General features: G+C 37.2%; 1 pseudogene; it reads left to right on the top strand.

The window, feature by feature from the left end:
* The first annotated feature begins 652 nt into the window (after positions 1 to 652).
* Positions 653 to 1,761, top strand: LOC119531023 (annotated as a pseudogene).
* The last annotated feature ends 5,836 nt before the right edge of the window (positions 1,762 to 7,597 follow it).

Raw genomic sequence — 7,597 nt, 5'->3', positions numbered from 1 at the left:
AAAATATCTCTGGGCTTGTCTCTCTTAGCTTCTCCAGAGCAAACTCTGAGCTAGCATCTCAAAAACATCAGCAAGCTTCTGGGTCTGCTCCTTTTAAAGGACTCCAGTAAACTAATCAAGACCCATGCTGAATGTGCAGGGCCAAATCTCCATGGAAACATTCAATCAGAGGCCATACCCTAATCAAAAAGATTAATTAATCTGTCCCCAGAAGATTGCCATTAAAGAATATGGCTTTTTCTGGGGGGCATAATGTATTCAACTGGCACAGAGGGTGATGCGTTCTGATTTCATATGGAAAGGACATGGGAAGCTTGCATTTGAGACCCACCCAGAACTCATCCTATATGTATCTTCTTTTGGCTTCTTCTTAATTATATCCTTTTACTATGATGCAGCTATAATCATAAGTACAGCCCTTTCAGTGTATCCTCTGAGTCATTACAGTGAATCTTTGTGAACCCCCAAATTTGTAGCCAATTAATCAAAAGTGTTGGTGGCCTGGACCCCTGATCTTGCAACTGATACCTAAAGGGCAGTCTTATAGAAGATTGCCCTTAACCTGTGTAGCTGGCCTAATTCTGAAGAGTCAAAATTGAATTGACTGAGTCGGGGGTGGTGGGAGAAGGAGGAGGCGGCGAATCACTTATAAATGGCACCGAAGCAGGACCCGAAGACTAAATTCCAGGAGGGTGAGCCAGTGCTGTGCTTTCATGGGCCCCTGCTTTTTGAAGCAAAGTGTGTAAAGGTTGCCATAAAAGACAAACAAGTGAAATACTTTATACATTACAGTGGTTGGAATAAAAACTGGGATGAATGGGTTCCAGACAGCAGAGTACTCAAATACGTGGACACCAATCTGCAGAAACAGAGAGAACTTCAAAAAGCCAATCAGGAGCAGTACGCAGAGGGGAAGATGAGAGGGGCTACCCCAGGAAAGAAGACATCTGGTCTGCAGCAGAAAAATGTTGAAGTGAAAACAAAAAAGAACAAACAGAAAACACCTGGAAATGGAGATGGTGGCAACACCAGTGAAACATCTCAGCCTCCTCGGAAGAAAAGGGCCCGAGTAGATCTACTGTTGAAAATGAGGAAACATTCATGAACAGAGTTGAAGTTAAAGTAAAGATTCCTGAAGAACTAAAACCATGGCTTGTTGATGACTGGGACTTAATTACCAGGCAAAAACAGCTCTTTTGTCTTCCTGCTAAGAAGAATGTGGATTCCATTCTAGAGGATTATGCAAATTATAAAAAATCATGAGGAAACACAGATAATAAGGAATATGCTGTTAATGAAGTTGTGGCAGGGATAAAAGAATACTTCAATGTAATGTTGGGCACTCAGCTACTCTACAAATTTGAGAGACCACAGAATGCTGAAATCCTTGCAGATCACCCTGATGCACCCATGTCCCAGGTGCACACACCTACTGAGATTATTTGTACAAATTGGAGCAATGTTGGCCTATACACCTCTGGATGAAAAGAGCCTTGCTTTATTACTGAACTATCTTCATGATTTCCTAAAGTATCTGGCAAAGAATTCTGCAACTTTGTTTAGTGCCAGTGATTATGAAGTGGCTCCTCCTGAGTACCATCGGAAAGCTGTGTGAGACTGCTGACACACACTTATGTTTGAACCTCTGTTAACAAGTTGTTGTTCCTAGTCCTCTTGTACAAATGATGTACTTTGAAAATGTTAGTGTATAACAGAATTGATGTATGTTTGTTTCTGTTTAATTTTAAACAGAAAATAAAAGGGGTTATTCTCCTTTTCTTCTTTTCTTTTTTTTCTTTTTCTTTTTCTTTTTATTTCAAAATTGCTGCCAGTGTATTCAGTGATGGACAACAGAATGCTGTACAGTGTTTTATGGCCTAATTGACAAAGCTGCTTTTGAATGCTGGTGGTTCTATTCCTTTGACACTACGTACTTTTATAATATGTGTTAATGCTATATGGCAGAATGCTCTGATTAGTGCCAAAGGTTCAATTCAGTGTATATAACTGAACACACTCATCCATTTGTGCTCTTTTTTTTTTTTTCCTTCTTTATGGTGCTTAAAGTAAAGAGCCCATCCTTTGCAAGTCATCCATGCTGTTCCTTAGGCATTTTATCTTTGCTCAGATTGTTGAAGAATGGTGGCTCGTCTCATGGTTTTTGTATTTGTGTCTAATGCACATTTTAACATGATAGACACAATGCATTGTATAGCTACAGTTTTCTGGAAAAGTCAATCTTTTAGGAATTGCTTTTCAGATCTTCAATAAATTTTTTTTTCTTTAAATTTCAAAGAAAAAAAATTGAATTGACTGAGTTATTGCAATATTTGCAGTTGGTGTCTGAGCCACTGTTGGAAGTTGCTGAGAGAAGTTTTTGATAACCTTTATAGAGGTCCACTGTACTGATCTCCCTTCTGGAAAATCTGCTGGAAGGAGGATATTGCTGTGCACTCAGATTTAACACAGCAATCACTCTTAAACCACTAGAGACTTTCTGAGACCTGCACTGAGAGCTGAAGCTATTCTTTACTAATCCTTCTTTTTTCTGCTCTCATTTCATAAGCATCAAAACTGTGTGTCATCATGTGAAATCTGTCACATATTCTCCTATTCCTACTTGTTTTATCCTTCATAGTTGTTCCTCGATAAATTCCTCGGATGCCTAATCCCATTTTGACATCTGCATCTTGAAGAACCAAAACTGATACATGAGGAAAATAGTTTCTAGCATAGGGGAATCAAAGGACATGCAAACAGGAGACTACAAAGCAATTCTTTAAGTATCGCAACAATTATATGGACAGATTGATTAGGCTACAAAGAGATGCATTATTGGTGAGTCAGGGAATAGTTAACAGTTGAACTTACTATTCACTGGTGCCTGAGGATGATCAAAGTGAATTTTGCACATAGAAGTACTATTTGAAGCAACTCCTCAAGATGTGTCATGCTATTTCTGCTTCTTTCCTAACTCTTGAATTTGGAATTGGCCAGTAGATACCATGGAGACTTTGTTGTCTCTGATAATTCTAGGTATTCTCTAATATCTTACCCTTTCTGCTCTGCTCTACCTCAGGTCCACCTACACTCAGATTACTTGTGTCTAACTTACATCTCAGGTTCAACTAGTTAGTTCCAGTGAGGAGGATGTCAGAAAGAGAATGAGACAGAAGCGCAAGGTAGAGAATGGCATGGTGGTATTCCAACCACAAGGAACAGCATCTTCAAAAGTGAGGAGGTGTGATAGAGTGAAAGTGTTGTGCAGACAAGTGGGAAGTACAGAATTGTAAAGGAACGATCAAGTAGGTACAGAATAAAATCTATATGTCCTTTCCTAACACTTCATGCTTAAAACAATTTTCTACTCCAATCTATGCCTCCCTTATCCATACAATTAAACATTTCCTTTTATTCCCTATCTCAATGATCTTCTCTATCCAGGTGCACAGACCAGAGGGTGAGTGGCAACATTCTTGACCCATTCCCTTTCCCCACTACTCTAATCCCCCACCAAATTTAGTAATTTACCAGATGTTATTAATTCCATTTAAATTCTTTAGAATCTATCTGTTCATCTTACCCTCACTACTATTACCTTAGTTCAGAGCCGGTTATCTTTCAACTCAATTGTTACAAAAGCAGAATAACTGTCTTCTTGCCTCTGTTCTTGCCCACTTTAATACTTTTTCTACACCACTGCAGACTCTCTTACTAAAACACACATCTGATTGCATTAACACCCTATTTCAAATTACTTGGTGGAGTTGGTATAAAATATAAATACTTTGTCCCTTTTAAAAGATATTTCACTATGGTTGTGCCTAGGAGCCTCCTTCTGAATGCCTCTTTGTTGCTCAGATGTGGCCCTCTCTCTCTGGCTAAGCCAACTTGAAAGGTGAAATCACTGCCCTCCCCCCTACGTGGGATCGGACACCCAGGGGAGTGAATCTCCCTGGCAACGTGGAATATGACTCCCGGGGAGGAATGTAGACCTGGCATCGTGGGACGGAGAACATCTTCTTGACCAAAAGGGGGATGTGAAAGGAAATGAAATAAGCTTCAGTAGCAGAGAGTTTCCAAAAGGAGCCGAGAGGTCACTCTGGTGGGCACTCTTACGCACAATTTAGACAACCCTTTTTAGGTTCTAAAGAATTGCGGAAGCTGGTGGTGGATACCTGAAACTATCAAACTACAACCCAGAACCCATGAATCTCGAAGACAGTTGTATAAAAATGTAGCTTATGAGGGGTGTCAATGGGATTGGGAAAGCCATAAGGACCACACTCCACTTTGTCTAGTTTATGGATGGATGAGTAGAAAAATAGGGGAAGGAAACAAACAGACAAAGGTACCCAGTGTTCTTTTTTACTTCAATTGCTCTTTTTCACTCTAATTATTATTCTTGTTATTTTTGTGTGTGTGCTAGTGAAGGTGTCAGGGATTGATTTAGGTGATGAATGTACAACTATGTAATGGTACTGTGAACAATCGAATGTACGATTTGTTTTGTATGACTGCGTGGTATGTGAATATATCTCAATAAAATGAAGATAAAAAAAAATAAAAGATATTTCATTACTTAACACCTTTTTGCATCTCAGCCTCATTCCCAAAACACAAACATGAAGACACACAAACACACACACGTGTACACATACAACTCTAGTACTCCCTGACTATCTATCAATCCCCAGGTCAGTTTTTCCTCTGCCTTCTCACCATAATTTAAATTGTGCTTTCCCTTGCCAGGAGTGTCCTTCACACCCTATTTCCAGGCTAACTGTCCCGGCCCGCGGGACATTCAACGGAGGCTCCGAGTCCTGTGAGGGAGGAATGGTATGGGACAAGAGACACGAGGAATGACAGCAAGACAGGTTTCTGATCAAGCTGCAAAACTTTATTGAAGAGGCAGAGCATATATACTCTAGGAGAAGGAGAAGTGGCTAGCAAGGGCTCGTGGCGGTCTAGGATTGGTGGCTGCTGTTGCTAGGGCGGATGGCAGATGTGGGGTTAGCATTTTTGGTGCAAACTAGCACTTTTGGCGCGAACTACTTCCGTAAAGAAGGCTGAGGGTAACTTAAGCTATTGTTGTATCAGCCCTGGCGGCCATGTTGCACATCTCCGGCATAGCTGAAGGTGGACTTCATGCATGCTACCTAAATCGCCCTCTACACTAACATATTGATCATCCTTGAGAATTTCTGAATACATATTTCAGAAATTATTTAGTGAAAACTGTCTTTTTAATTGATGCTTCTGAATGTGTGTGTGAATCTTTGGCTGTGGACACCAAAGCTGAAATACTCTCACACAGCAGTGATGCCAGCAGTGATCAAAAATATCATTAAGTTAAGGTGGGTGGTAACTTGTATAAAGAAATAAATGAAATGAAAGAAAAATACTACATTAATAACTCAGCCCTGTCTTGTACAATAATTTCTAGTCACAGTACATTACTATGTATAGATATGTTTTCAATTGTGTGCTATCATAAAAAAATGTAAACAAGTTTTAGACATAGAATGAAAAACTAAAACTTTTAGATATCAATACACAGTTAAATAGGTGGTCAAATATATACTAAGTTATTTTGTAGTGAGACACCAGCTGTAAAAAATAACAATTTGAGTCACTGTTGAGATAGTAAATATAAGGTAACAGCAGAAACAAGATGACAGTTTGATGTGAAAAAATCCATCAGCCTACATGGTTAGTGTGACATTGATTCTATGGAGTGGCTCTAACCTATCCATTCAGTAGAAATTTTATGAACTCAGACAACCAATGCTTTCAACTTTATGGATGGTTTGGTAGAAACGACAAAGAAAAAATATATTTGGATTAATTCAATGATGCATCAAGTTCCAGTTTTCATGATTTTTTAATGTAACAAGAAAGCACAATCAAATGACAAATAATGTTGATTCTATTGTGAGATGACAAATAAGTTTCATTGGATCTTCAGAGTACAGAAGGGTTAGAATATGAGAAAAAATATAGCATTCCCTTTACTTTTCACTAAATATAACAGCTTAAAAGTTGTCTTAGTCCTCTAAATTTCAAATGGCTAAAAGGTATTTCCATTAGAAATCTCATTCATCTAGTCAAACACATTGTGATGAGTAATATTATGTGCAAGACATTGTGCTAAGCATTAAGGACAGAAAGATGAAAATGATATGGTTCTTCTCTTAAGAACTGATTGCTTATTGTGAGTAGAAATAACTGAAATACAGTGTTTTATGATTGAGAGCATTGACCCCAAAAACAAGATCTCTGGAGCTAGAATGCTTAAATTTGAATCCCAACATCTACCTACTATGTTACTTTGAACAAATTACTCAGACTTTCTATAATCTTTCACATTATAAAATGGAAGAAAATAACATTACCTACTTAATTGAGTGTTAAGAAGATTAAATACATTAATAAACATAAAGTCCTGAAAACAGGGCCTAGCATATAATAAGGTGCTCAATAATTGCTAGATATATATACTGTTTGCGTATAAAGCATAATAATTGTGTGTTGGAGAGAGAAACCGGGGAGGATAGATGTAGGGCTGCCTGACTCTCTTTTGTGAGGAATGACTTGATAATAATTTCCAGGGAAACTTCTTTTTCTGGAGTCTTGAAAAATTAGTAGTAATCTCCATAATGGTAGCTGGGTAAGCATTTCAGCAGAGAGAGCAACACATGCAAAGATAAATAGATGATAATTGGGGGAGTAATGATAAATATAGCAAGAATTCTTAGAAGGAAATCCATCTAATCCATTTAACCAGATTAACTGATAACATTTTCTTTCTGAAAAAAGTACTGAGGAGTGCTCCCAGTTTTCTAAATGTTCATGACCTGGTAAACCACACTCTAGTAAAAGCACATGCATTTTTCCACATTTAAAGTTTTATCATCAAAAGTAGTTGTTTTTTTAAATAATCCTTTTTATACCATACTTTCAATTTTTATAATAATGGGGTAATTACCTTAAATAATTCATAAACCAATTAAATATGGGTTCAAAATAAAGTTATGATAAAAAATGATTTGTAAATACCTGATAAAGTTGAGACTGTTAAAATTTGTTGTCAAATTAGGAATGATAAAGATAAGGGTCATATATTAGAAAGGTAACCATAAACATCTAGAAAGAATCTGGAAAAATAATCTTCAAAGGTTTTTGCTCCTCCTTGGAGAAACCAAAACTGGGAAATCTAGGTTATGATGTAGAAGTAAGGCAATATCAAACTACAGTCAGAAATTCCATAAAAAAAAGGAAAGACAATAACCAAACATCAAATATTTGACAAACAGCAATTTATATGGTATGTCAAAATGTAATGCTTACAATGCCTATTTACCACTTTTAAATTATTTATTGCTTCTCTGGATATTTAAAATTCACAATTTTAAATTACACTATTACTTGTTTTTGAGGGGATAGTTTTGATTGTAATATGGTTTGGTCAAATGAAATGTGCCTATCGGAAATTGACAGAAAATTAAACTGGAGAAGTAAACTTGATCAAGTTATGAAGTATCATTTATGTTCTTTTGAAAGTACTGTACAATATGTTATAAATCTAAAGATTGAC

This window comes from Choloepus didactylus, chromosome 1 (assembly GCF_015220235.1).
Source record: "Choloepus didactylus isolate mChoDid1 chromosome 1, mChoDid1.pri, whole genome shotgun sequence".
Classification (NCBI taxonomy): Eukaryota; Metazoa; Chordata; class Mammalia; order Pilosa; family Megalonychidae; genus Choloepus; species Choloepus didactylus.
This window is presented reverse-complemented; position numbering and strand designations above follow the sequence as displayed.